Raw genomic sequence first — 14,198 nt, 5'->3', positions numbered from 1 at the left:
TGAGAGGAAATTACTTTTAAGGAACAACCAGGCATCCTCTACTGACGGAATGAGATCTATATCCATCCAGGATACCTGGGCCAGGTCAATTAGGAAGGCCTGCTCGCTAAAGTGTTTTAGGGAGCGTTTGACAGTGATGAGGGGTGGTCTTTGACCGCGGACCCGTTACGGACGCAGGCAATAAGGCAGTGATCGCTGAGATCCTGGTTGAAGACAGCTGAGGTGTATTTAGAGGGTATGTTAGTCAGGATGATATCTATGAGGGTACCCATGTTTACGGATTTAGGGTTGTACCTGGTAGGTTCGTTGATAATTTGCGTGAGGTTGAGGGCATCTAGCTTGGATTGTAGGATGGCTGGGGTATTAAGCATATCCCAATTTAGGTCACCAAGCAGTACAAACTCTGAGGATAAATGGGGGGCAATCAATTCACATATGGTGTCCAGGGCACAGCTGGGGGGCTGAGGGGGGTCTGTAGCAAGCGGCAACAGTGAGAGACTTATTTCTGGAAAGGTGGATCTTTAGAAGTAGAAGCTCAAACTGTTTGGGCACAGACCTGGATAGTATGATAGAGCTCTGCAGGCTATCTCTACAGTAGATTGCAACTCCACCCCCTTTGGCAGTTCTATCTAGACGGAAAATGTTATAGTTGGGGATGGAAATTTCAGAATTTTTGGTGGCCTTCCTGAGCCAGGATTCAGACACTGCTAGAACATCAGGGTTGGCAGAGTGTGCTAACGCAGTGAATAACTCAAACTTAGGAAGTAGACTTCTGATATTTATGTGCAAGAAACCAAGACTTTTGCGATTACAGAAGTCAGCAAATGATAGCGCCTGGGGAGTAGGAGTGATACTGAGGGCTGCAGGGCCTGGGTTAGCCTCTACATCACCAGAGGAACAGAGGAGGACTAGAATAAGGATACGGCTAAAGGCTTTAAGAACTGGTCTTCTAGTGCGTTGGGTACATAGAATAAAGGGGGCAGATTTCCGGGTGTTATAGAAAAGATTCAGGGCATTATGTACAGACAAGGATATGGAAGGATATGAGTAAAGTGGAGGTAAACCTAAGCGTTGGGTAACAATGAAAGAGATGGCATCGCTGGAGGCATCAATTGAGTCGGTCTCCGCGTGTATAGGGGGAGGGGCAAAGGAGCTATCTAAGGCAGGTTTAGCTAGGCTGGGGGGTCTACAGTGAAATAGTACAATTAGAAATATCCGAAACAACAATAAACTAACCATGTTTGGGCTGAGGCTAAACATAAACAGGATGTAGTACCGTAAAAAGGAACAGTCCAGCAGACATCAGCTGTATAGCTGAGTTATCATAAGGTCCGGTGGTAAAGCACTAGTGAGTAAGAGGCCACGGCTAGCGTGTGCTAGCGGGCCGGGGCTAGTAGATGGAATCTTCGTGGTTAACGTCGTAACCACATCAGACGATTTCGTCGGCAGACCAGTCGTGTAGGATCGGCGGGGCTCCGTGTCAACACTAGGTGGTCCCGTCCGGTTGACAGAGAGGTAGATAGCCGGGAGATGGGCCTAGCTCAGGATGATTAGCCAGACCACAGCGTCCGTTTTGTTGTAGCTAGCTGGTAGCGATGAATCCGGAGTTAAAGGTCCAGTGATTCAGTGATTCCGGCGGAAAAACTGATATGTTCTGGGTCGATAACGCGCTGTGCAGACTGGCCGAATATCCGGTGATTAATGTCCAGTGATTAAAATTAATCCCGCAGAAAAAAAATCCAATGTTCTGGGTGAAATACCGCTAGCTGTGGCTAATAGCAAGTAGCTAGTTAGCTGGCTAGCTAGTTTCCACTGGAGATTCTAGATTCTAGATAAAGGTAAGTCAATAATAGAATCCGTTCCACATTGAGTGAGGCGGGTTGCAGGAAAGTATATTTTGTAGAAGGATGAAAAGTCTGATAGGGAAATATGCACGAAAAATACAGAAAAATAGGGTATTTACAGGCTATTTACAGACATACGACAAAAACAGAACTGCACTACACCAAAAGGTTTTGTGTAATACATCTGTCCATTTGAGTAGAATGAGTGAAGATTCTGATTGGCTGATCGCTCAATACTCTACCCTCAATAGTGGCATCATCATGGGCTTACTCATCATGGGCCTCTTATTCCTAATCCCATCAGACCTTCTGCCAGTGCTGGAAGGAGGGCGAGCCCATCTGCAGCCCCACGAAGAACACTTGGTATCGGTGCTTCCACATGATGAAGGCCCCCAGGGCACACACCAGTGCTTGGGTCAGGTTCAGGGCAACCTGAAGCAGGAAGTACAGCTTCAGGGTGCCAGTGACCTCTCTGCAGTCGCTGACCTCCGTGTAGGTGAAGGTCCTGGCGATAGGGTCGTGAGGGTCCAGGGTGCACACGCAGTCGTCGCCCACCTGCAGGCAGCTGAAGCCGTTGGTCTGGGCGTAGTGGTGGCCAGAGAAGGCCATGACCAGGACAGAGAGGACAAGGCCCACGGTGCACAGGATGAAGTACAGCAGCTGAAGGAGAAGAGTTTAGTGTAGCATAGAATATCTAGTGGGGATTCCAGGGTGGGGGATAAATACTTAGAGGGAGGTCATCATTGTCCTGGAGGACAACAGCAGGGTCATGTTCAGCAGGCATGCAATGAAATTACTTGAAACAGAGGACAGACTACCAATAACAACACTGTTTCAAAGCATTTTCTCTGTTGGAGCCTACTGAACATGACCCTAGTTGTCTACACTAAGACAACTGGAGTTTTATGTCTTTACGCCGCTTTCTGTAACACATTAAATTACAATGACAGCAAAAAAAATGAATGTAATCTGATCTTTTGACTTTCAAATTATGTGGTATAAATGTCACGCAATTCAGTCATTTAATGTGTTACAGTAAGCGGAGTAAAGACATACAGTGGGGAAAAAAAGTATTTAGTCAGCCACCAATTGTGCAAGTTCTCCCACTTAAAAAGATGAGAGAGGCCTGTAATTTTCATCATAGGTACACGTCAACTATGACAGACAAAATGAAATAACAAAATCCAGAAAATCACATTGTAGGATTTTTTATGAATTTATTTGCAAATTATGGTGGAAAATAAGTATTTGGTCAATAACAAAAGTTTGTTTGTAGTTTGTTGGCAATGACACAGGTCAAACGTTTTCTGTAAGTCTTCACAAGGTTTTCACACACTGTTACTGGTATTTTGGCCATTTCCTCCATGCAGATCTCCTCTAGAGCAGTGATGTTTTGGGGCTGTCGCTGGGCAACACGGACTTTCAACTCCCTCCAAAGATTTTCTATGGGGTTGAGATCTGGAGACTGACTAGGCCACTCCAGGACCTTGAAATGCTTCTTACGAAGCCACTCCTTCGTTGCCCGGGCGGTGTGTTTGGGATCATTGTCATGCTGAAAGACCCAGCCACATTTCATCTTCAATGGCCTTGCTGATGGAAGGAGGTTTTCACTCAAAATCTCACGATACATGGCCCCATTCATTCTTTCCTTTACACGTATCAGTCGTCCTGGTCCCTTTGCAGAAAAACAGCCCCAAAGCATGATGTTTCCACCCCCATGCTTCACAGTAGGTATGGTGTTCTTTGGATGCAACTCAGCATTCTTTGTCCTCCAAACACGACGAGTTGAGTTTTTACCAAAAAGTTCTATTTTGGTTTCATCTGACCATATGACATTCTCCCAATCCTCTTCTGGATCATCCAAATGCACTCTAGCAAACTTCAGACGGGCCTGGACATGTACTGGCTTAAGCAGGGGGACACGTCTGACACTGCAGGATTTGAGTCCCTGGCGGCGTAGTGTGTTACTGATGGTAGGCTTTGTTACTTTGGTCCCAGCTCTCTGCAGGTCATTCACTAGGTCCCCCCGTGTGGTTCTGGGATTTTTGCTCACCGTTCTTGTGATCATTTTGACCCCACGGGGTGAGATCTTGCGTGGAGCCCCAGATCGAGGGAGATTATCAGTGGTCTTGTATGTCTTCCATTTCCTAATAATTGCTCCCACAGTTGATTTCTTCAAACCAAGCTGCTTACCTATTGCAGATTCAGTCTTCCCAGCCTGGTGCAGGTCTACAATTTTGTTTCTGGTGTCCTTTGACAGCTCTTTGGTCTTGGCCATAGTGGAGTTTGGAGTGTGACTGTTTGAGGTTGTGGACAGGTGTCTTTTATACTGATAACAAGTTCAAACAGGTGCCATTAATACAGGTAATGAGTGGAGGACAGAGGAGCCTCTTAAAGAAGAAGTTATAGGTCTGTGAGAGCCAGAAATCTTGCTTGTTTGTAGGTGACCAAATACTTATTTTCCACCATAATTTGCAAATAAATTCATTAAAAATCCTACAATGTGATTTTCTGGATTTTTTTCTTCTCAATTTGTCTGTCATAGTTGACGTGTACCTATGATGAAAATTACAGGCCTCTCTCATCTTTTTAAGTGGGAGAACTTGCACAATTGGTGGCTGACTAAATACTTTTTTCCCCACTGTACAACTCCAGTTGTCTTTTCCCTAATGTGTAAACAGCAAAAAAACAAATGGAAAAAGGATCTTTTGACTTTTGATTCAAACCACCTCTATATGTGGATCTGAATCCTGATACAAACCCGATGATCCATATGCGACCTCTGTCTGGATGCTCGGATCAGATTATTTTGCTTTGCTCATGACCTGCTGTTTCCATGACAACCACCCCAAAATGTAAAGGAACAGTGACTGGAAATGAGCATTCCATCCGTGTGCTACTTCAGAGGCTACATCAGTGTGAATGCGCAAATCTGATATGGGGCACATGTAAAACTGAGTGCGGACAGTCAGAAAAAAAATATTGGATATGGAAAACAAAATCTGATTTGGATTCTTAGGGTGGCTGTGTAAACACAGCCTTAGTGAACGAGGTATGCCCACTCTCTAGCCATATCCAAATAGGTTTGTCTGCTAACTATTATCTTCCCGCACAGTGGCCAATAAATACATGCAGGTCCTGGCTATAGGCCAGAGGTAGAACCTGTGCCTGAGAGACATAGCAGGGCTGTCTTAAAGGGGTACTTCACCACTTTATAACCTTTTTCATTATGTCCAGCAGCACCATACCAGTCTGTACATATTTAAAAACAGCAATATTTTACATGTAGTCAAACAGATATTAAGAAAATGACCCCCTTTCATTTTCACACAAAAACATTCCAGTTGGAAGTATCCCTTTAATGGAGGACTGACTGCTGAAAGTAGACAGTGTTCATGTGAGAATCCCCTGCAGCTACCATCCACTGTACCTTTATCCACATGTTGTGTGGGTATGTGTTGTGTATGACCACATTATGTAAACGGGGTCTAAAAATACAGCTTGATAATGTGTGAGAGGGGCTTTGTGTGGTTTATGTAATTACAGTGTACAATCCCAATAACACTTATCCTTCATCTAAATCCACAGGTTACGTAACATAGCCCTGATTCGCTCAGTATTTTTTCTCTGGTTCACGCCTTTTATAGCATTATGTAACGTTTGATGCTTGCTTAATTTGAAATGGTGTATATGTTTATTTAAAAACCGCTGTGAAATATGGAGAACTAAAGTACATCATGAGATGTATTGTACTGTGGTGAACCGAAGCGCGCTAGAAGCGCTTCACAAAGCCTTTTATATACAGTGGGGAGAACAAGTATTTGATACACTGCCGATTTTGCAGGTTTTCCTACTTACAAAGCATGTAGAGGTCTGTAATTTTTATCATAGGTACTCTTCAACTGTGAGAGACGGAAACTAAAACACAAATCCAGAAAATCACATTGCATGATTTTTAAGTAATTAATTTGCATTTTATTGCATGACATAAGTATTTGATCACCTACCAACCAGTAAGAATTCCGGCTCTCACAGACCTGTTAGTTTTTCTTTAAGAAGCCCTCCTGTTCTCCACTCATTACCTGTATTAACTGCACCTGTTTGAACTCGTTACCTTTATAAAAGACACATGTCCACACACTCAATCAAACAGACTCCAACCTCTTCACAATGGCCAAGACCAGAGAGCTGTGTAAGGACATCAGGGATAAAATTGTAGACCTGCACAAGGCTGGGATGGGCTACAGGACAATAGGAAAGCAGCTTGGTGAGAAGGCAACAACTGTTGGTGCAATTATTAGAAAATGGAAGAAGTTCAAGATGACGGTCAATCACCCTCGGTCTGGGGCTCCATGCAAGATCTCACCTCGTGGGGCATCAATGATCATGAGAAAGGTGAGGGATCAGCCCAGAACTACACGGCAGGACCTGGTCAATGACCTGAAGAGAGCTGGGACCACAGTCTCAAAGAAAACCATTAGTAACACACTACGCCGTCATGGATTAAAATCCTGCAGCGCACGCAAGGTCCCCCCTGCTCAAGCCAGCGCATGTCCAGGCCCGTCTGAAGTTTGCCAATGACCATCTGGATGATCCAGAGGAGGAATGGGAGAAGGTCATGTGGTCTGATGAGACAAAAATAGAGCTTTTTGGTCTAAACTCCACTCGCCGTGTTTGGAGGAAGAAGAAGGATGAGTACAACCCCAAGAACACCATCCCAACCGTGAAACATGGAGGTGGAAACATCATTCTTTGGGGATGCTTTTCTGCAAATGGGACAGGACGACTGCACCGTATTGAGGGGAGGATGGATGGGGCCATGTATCGCGAGATCTTGGCCAACAACCTCCTTCCCTCAGTAAGAGCATTGAAGATGGGTCGTGGCTGGGTCTTCCAGCATGACATCGACCCAAAACACACAGCCAGGGCAACTAAGGAGTGGCTCCGTAAGAAGCATCTCAAGGTCCTGGAGTGGCCTAGCCAGTCTCCAGACCTGAACCCAATAGAAAATCTTTGGAGGGAACTGAAAGTCCGTATTGCCCAGCGACAGCCCCATAACCTGAAGGATCTGGAGAAGGTCTGTATGGAGTAGTGGGCCAAAATCCTTCCTGCAGTGTGTGCAAACCTGGTCAAGACCTACAGGAAATGTATGATCTCTGTAATTGCAAACAAAGGTTTCTGTACCAAATATTAAGTTCTGCTTTTCTGATGTATCAAATACTTATGTCATGCAATAAAATGCAAATGAATTACTTAAAAATCATACAATGTGATTTTCTGGATTTTGTAAGTAGGAAAACCTGCAAAATCGGCAGTATATCAAATACTTGTTCTCCCCACTGTAGCTGTACTCACATGTTATCTTAGGCTATGAACTTTAGGAAAACATGAAGAAGGCAAAAATAGGGATCATCTTTTGATGCATACATTTACACCACTAAATGTAAATTGTATTACTTTTTCAATTTATTGTTCTGTTTTATACACGTTATAAGACTACTTCTACATACGTTTTGAGTGGAGGAAGTCCACCTGTGAAAATATTATATTTGGACGCTGCTCCCCAGGAGCTGTCACAATGGGCAAACAGTGGTGGGCCTTCTTTAATTATTCATCGGGATCCCTGGCAGGAGTCTCCAGAAGCTCCAGTGCATTCAGAACAGCGCTGCCAGGATCCTGATACAAATACCTCAAAAAACTGCTGCTATCCCATAATCCCACTGCGACCTTAGGTCGCGTGATAGCCTGCTAATCCACGTCCCCAGGACCAAGCTCTGCTCCATGGGGGATCGGGCTTTCTGCTCAACCACCCCTGCGCCTCTGGAATGCTCTCCCAGACCACAGACTCTGGGCTCCTTAAAAAATTGCTTTAAAACCCTCCTCTTTAGGAAGGCATTTCATTAGTTATAGCTGTTTTCTTTGCTGTCTTTGTCCCTTGTAGCGTCAGCTGTGTTCTCTGTGCCAGTGGCCCTGTCTAGTTGTGTCCTTTTTTGTCCACGTCTCTTGTTTTTGTGTATCACTTTTAGATAGTTTTTCAATGACAATCACATTATAAATTCAATGTATTATTATTGCCTACATTGTATGGCCAATAAATGTGCTCATCTACCCATAGGCCTCCTACAGAGCCTTGCCAATAGGCATGCTGTGTTCTGCTTTTCTCTGTATGGCCCTATACATACAGTATCACCTTTATGGTCCAACCATACAACCCTGCAATCAGACATTGGTTCAAATCGTATTTGAAATCAATTCGCATACTTTATCTGAGCTTCATTGACCTTGCCTGTTGCAATGGAACTATAAACAGTACTAATCATCCCATTAGAGAGAGCAGTTTGTCTTGGTCAGTTGGACAGGAAAGCCGCGGGATGTAGGGGTGCTGAGGGATGCTGAGGGTGCTGCAGCACCCCCTGATAAATATAAATAATATATACACTACCAGTCAAAAGTTTGGACACGCCTACTCATTCAATGGTTTTTCTTTATTTTTACTATTTTTTACATTGTAGAATACTAGTGAAGACATAAAAAAAAGAAAATAACACATCCCGAGGGGCGCAGTGGTCTAAGGCACTGCATTGCTGTGCTAGCTGTGCCACTAGAGATCCTGGTTCGAATCCAGGCTCTGTCGTAGACGGCCGCGACCGGGAGACCCATGGGGCGGTGCACAATTGGCCCAGCGTCGTCCAGGTTAGGGGAGGGAATGGCCGGCAGGGATGTAGCTCAGTTGGTAGAGCATGGCGTTTGCAACGCCAGGGTTGTGGGTTCGATTCCCACAGGGGGTACGAAAAAAATATATATATATATATAATGTATGCACTCACTAACTGTAAGTCGCTCTGGATAAGAGTGTCGACTAAAATGTAAATATGGAATCATGTAGTAACCAAAAAAGTTAAACAAAATATATTTTATATTTGATGTTCTTCAAACAGCCACCCTTTCTTTGCCTTGATGACAGCTTTGCACACTCTTTGTATTATCTCAGGGGCAAGACATAAGAGATCATGCATGCTCATGAAAGTCTTACATTGCATTATAACTGCATCATTAGGCATTATTCCTGCATGCTTTAAGTAAATAGTTACCAGTACATTTTATTTTCTGAATGGCATATGTGTTATTGGGAAACTGAATCTATTCAGATCTGATAAACAGATATCCATCCCAGGATTTGATCTGCTGATACCAAGTGTTGCCATGGTGTCCTAAGCCACACACACACACACACACGCAAACCTTGTCTTATTTGCTGCTGAGAGGGGCCTCTTCAACCCTTTTCAAGCTGTTCATCCCAAGTTCACTATTAATATTGTGCACTTTCAGCATCAGCTTGTCATCTGATAACATTATCACTGCTATGGCAAAACAGTTTTCCTCCTCTCTTCCAATGACACACACCCTCTCTCAGAGCATATTAGAGTCTTGTGACTAACATGCAGCATCTCATTTAATTGTTTTCCCCAGGTTCTTAAGCGGTGGGGAATCAGAATTCTCTTGTAGGATGTTGGTGAACTGTGTTTTTCACCGGGCCGTGAGTCTCTTGAGGAGGGAACTCGGGATGGATGTTTCCTGTGTGTGCAGAGACTTGCGATTGCACACATCTGTACACACTGTAATGAGGGCAAACGGGAAGCTGAAAGAAAACATATTTTTCTCCTGTACGGAAATGCAACTGTGAAGTATCTCACATAGCATTTCTTTAACAAAATCATGTTATCTAACGTTGAATCACTACCATACATAGTCTAGAAGGGAAAAACACCTAGTCAGGCCCCTATGTTATCATTAGTAGGCCTCTATAGCCTTGGGGCTGAAAGCGTTCATCATTGTAGTTTCTATAGAGTTAAATATTATTTGTTGTAGCATGAGAACATTCAAAATTCAATATGGAAATGATGTATCTTATGTAACTTTTATTACTTCTAAGCAAAACTTCAGTGGAAATCCTAACTACATGTTAATACAATGTTGCAACATAAGGTAAAGTGTTACCTTCTATTGTTTTCAGTATTATTTGCTTTATTTATCTGAAGACATTAGCTAACTGTAGGATTGAGATAAGAGGCTAAGAACCATAATGCTGACTGGCATTCTAGACTTGTTGTTGTTTTCCCTGCAAGCCAAGTACTTTTACAATGCCAAAGTCTTGCCATGATTACAGTTGGGGGAAAGTTTGAAACTTGTTACAGCCCTTTAAGCCAGTTAACTGTTTCTAGGAGATAGATTGAATCAACAGTCAGCGAGTGAGGGAGCAAATGTGAAAATAACATCAAGCTAATTGCTAGTAGTCAACATGTTGACATTTAGAATGTCACCCAATGTGTTCAATGAGACTGAGAGGAACTCAGTAAAGCATGATAAACAACCCTGATTTTGAGTTTAGATGGAGCTAATGTAAGATGAAGTGTGAATAGAGAGATGAGACTAGGCAGATATGGAGGTGTATACTGTATGTGTACATGCAGTCAGGGCAAGATGGAAATACAGCAGGGACAAAGTGACAAGTCTTTGCAGAAGGACATACGGCATACAAACTGAAGCGGTAACAATTAGTAATGTACAAGAGGGCCATGCAAATGTGTTGAGACAAAGATGGAGATGAGGAGATATGTACATGTGTCTGCGTGGCCATGCCAGAGTCATATAGATGTGTTTATGTACATCATTAGGCCATGCATGCAGTGAAGGTAGAAGAGAAGTCCATTCAGCTACATTCCAGGGGATGAGGCGGTACAACCCAGTGTCCACGCATTTATCGTAGGTGAAGTGCATGGGAGGCACGGTAGGTAGAGGATCAGGACACGTGTCCATGGCATACAGTCAAGCAGTGAGGTGAGGCTGGACAGAGGGATTAAAGGATAGGACAGTAACCATAGTGGCCGAACTGAGTGTCTATGCATGTAGATACACAAGGTTGCATTGACAGTGGTAGGCCTGATCACCGACGATGATGAGACAGCCTATAGGGAGGTCAGAGATCTGGCAGTGTGGTGCCAGGACAACAACCTCTCCCTCAACGTCAGCAAGACAAAGGAGCTGATCGTGGACTATAGGAAAAGGAGGGCCAAGCACGCCCCCATCCACATCGACAGGGCTGTAGTGGAGCTGGTCAAGAGCTTTAAGTTCCTCTGTGTTCACATCACTAAGGATCTATCATGGTCCACACACACCAACACACGACAACGCCTCTTTCCCCTCAGGAGGCTGAAAAGATTTGGCATGGGCCCTCAGATCCTCAATGCGCTACAGAGGGTAATGCCGACGGCCCAGTACATCACTGGGGTCGAGATTCCTGCCATCCAGGACTTCTACACCGGGCGGTGTCAGAGGACGGCCCTAAAAATGTTCAAAGACTCCAGCCACCGAAGTCATAGACTGTTCTCTCTGCTACCGCACGGCAAGCAATACCGATGCACCAAGTCTGGAAGCAAAAGAACCCTGAACAGCTTCTACCCCAAGCCATAAGATTACTAAATAGTTTGTTAAATAGTAAACCAAATAGCTACCCAGACTATCTGCATTGACCTTTATTGCACTAATGTTTTTGACTAATCACATACACTGCTGCTACTGTTTATTATATATCCTGTTGCCTAGTCACTTTATTCCTAGTTATATGTACATACTGTATCTACCTCAATTACCTCATACCCCTGCACATCGACTCGGTACTAGTACCCCATGGATATATCCAAGTTATCTTTACTAATTGCGTATTTATTATTACTTTTATTATGAACCGGCCGTGATTGGGAGTCCCATAGGGCGGCGCACAATTGGCCCAGCGTCGTCCGGGTTTGGCTGGTGTAGGCCGTCATTGTAAATAAGAATTTGTTCTTAACTGACTTGCCTAGTTAAATAAAAGTTAAATAAAAAATAAAATAATGTAGTGAGGTCAGATGGACATAAGGACCAGAGAAAGATAAGGCAAAGGCCCATGCAGCTACAACAGTGGCACAATGCCATATTGAGTGAACATGCATACAGGTCCATGCTTACAAGGATGCCGGCCCAGTGTGGGGTCTCCCTGGCCAGGAGTGAGGGGCTGATGCTGACCATGAGGAAGGCCACGGCTGTGATGGCCATCCCCAACAGCAACTGCAGCAGGGCGATGAGTAGGGGGAAGTGACAGCCACAGCACTTGTGGGCGTCCTCGGGCACTGGGCCTCCCTCCTCTGCTTCTCCTGGATGGGGGGTGCTCCTCCGCTCTTCTCCACTCCTCCGGATCCCTTCTTCCCTTTTCCCATTCTTCACCTTCTGTCTTGAGATGTGACAAGCACTTCTTCTTCAGCTTCTCGGGAGGTGGTTTTCTCTCTCTCTCTCGTTCCCTTCCCGTTCGTTTGTTTGTCAGTCTCTTACCGTGGTGCTGTCTGTCGGGGGTGCTACCATGCCCTTCTCCCTGCTGCCTGCCATGCCCCTCCTTCCCCTTCCTGCTCAGGGTTCCTCTCAACATAAGCCCAGCTCTGCTGCTAGGCTATTTGGAACCAGAGAAGGCGCTGAACTAATATGGAAAACATTTAGAGCAGATTCCTGGAGGGAGGAAGGGAGGTAGCGGGAGAGGGGGAGGGGGAGAGGGGGGGGACACAAAGGGGGACTCCAACACATGACCAGAAGCACTGCTGTGATCAGACAGTTACATAGAAAAGAAAACGAAATAATGTTTGCTGTAATCGGAAATGGAGAAGCAGCTTTGGTGGTGATAACAGCTTTGAGTAGTCTTGGGTATGTCTGTATCAGCTTTGCACATCTGGATTTGGGGATTTTCTCTTATTCTGCCTTGCAGATTTTCTCAAGCTCTGTTAAGTTAGATGGGGAGCAGCGGGGAACAGCAATCTTCAAGTCTTTCCACAGATTTTCAATGGGATTCAAGTCTGGGTTTTGGCTGGGCCACTCATGGACTTTCACATTCTTGTTCGGAAGCCATTCCAGCGTTGCTTTGGCTGTATGCTTGGGATCATTGTCCTGTTGGAACGTAAATCTTCACCCCAGTCTAAGGTTGTTTGCACTCTGAAGCAGGTTCTCATCAAAGATTTGCCTGTATTTGGCTCCATTCATTGTTCCCTCTATCCTTACCAGTCACCAAGTCCCTGCTGCTGAAAAGCATCCAAAGAGCTACATTTCTATCTCATCTGATCACAGAATATTTTGCCTTATGCTCTGTCTTTCTCAGTTATCATTATTCAGAGCTTTCATAATCATGGTAGCATCCACATTAATGCAGAAGTGTTCAGAAACGTCTTCTATTCTTATTTACAATAAAAGTGACTCCAAAATGACACAATACATTATTCACCATTCAGTTCCTATTGGGCAAAACATAATCTGAAACATAACCAAATAAAATTGCAAATGCATCCAACAGGTTTGTAGAGTCAGAAGCTTGATGTAGTCATTACGTGCTAGGCATATAGGACCAAATACTTAACTTTTGACTACTTGAATACACATATTGTATAAGTGAATTTGTCCAAATACTTGACACCTTCAAATGGGGGGACTAGATACGTAAAGTGCCTTCATTTCTAAGAAGTATACAGACATGTATGAACATGCTGTAAGCGATAATATGGCAGTAGCAAGTTGACTTTGAAAAGGTTAAAGGAGGAGACTTGACTTCCAGGATCCAGTCAAAGTAAAAGTTGTAATACAGAGCTTTGGGGTACAAGTGTTCATGTGAAAACACAGAGGATAAAAAAGCCAAGGCCAATAGTATGGTGGTAGAGCATGGCTAAAAAGGCATGTCTCAAAGCACAAAGAACAGATTATTCCTGTGAGTCTCAACATTATATAGTCATTTTGAATTACGTATACATGAATCATTACAGACGTTGGTTGATATGAACCTGATAAAACTTTCAGCTGAACAATGAGAACAGTGAGACATCTGCTACTTTGGGTACAGAGAGTGAAATTCAGCAGTTTAGAAAGTTCAAGATTGGATTGTCAGTTCCTGAGGCCTAGAATTCCGTGTCCTGACATCTGATACATAGATAAATACAAAACACTGGTAGACTTTTACTTCAGACCTTTTTAAGCTCTGCCAGGTTGGATGGGGAGCGTCTCTCCAGAGATGTTTGATCGGGTTCAAGTCCGGGCTCTGGCTGGGCCACTCAAGGACATTCAGAGACTTGTCCCGAAGCCACTCCTGCGTTGTCTTGGCTGTGTGCTTAGGGTCGTTGTCCTGTTGGAAGGGAACCTTCGCCCCAGTCTGAGGTCCTGAGAGCTCTGGAGCAGGATTTCATTAAGGATCTCTCTGTACTTTGCTCCGTTCATCTTTCCCTCGATCCTGCCTAGTCTCCCAGTCCCTGCCGCTGAAAAACATCCCCACAGCATGACGCTGCCACCACC

General features: G+C 44.3%; 1 pseudogene; it reads right to left on the bottom strand.

The window, feature by feature from the left end:
• Nucleotides 1-2,144: 2,144 nt before the first annotated feature.
• LOC121531429 lies at nucleotides 2,145-12,253 on the bottom strand (annotated as a pseudogene).
• Between the last annotated feature and the right edge of the window lie 1,945 nt (nucleotides 12,254-14,198).

The sequence above is a fragment of the Coregonus clupeaformis genome, chromosome 19 (genome assembly GCF_020615455.1).
Source record: "Coregonus clupeaformis isolate EN_2021a chromosome 19, ASM2061545v1, whole genome shotgun sequence".
NCBI lineage: Eukaryota > Metazoa > Chordata > Actinopteri > Salmoniformes > Salmonidae > Coregonus > Coregonus clupeaformis.
This window is presented reverse-complemented; position numbering and strand designations above follow the sequence as displayed.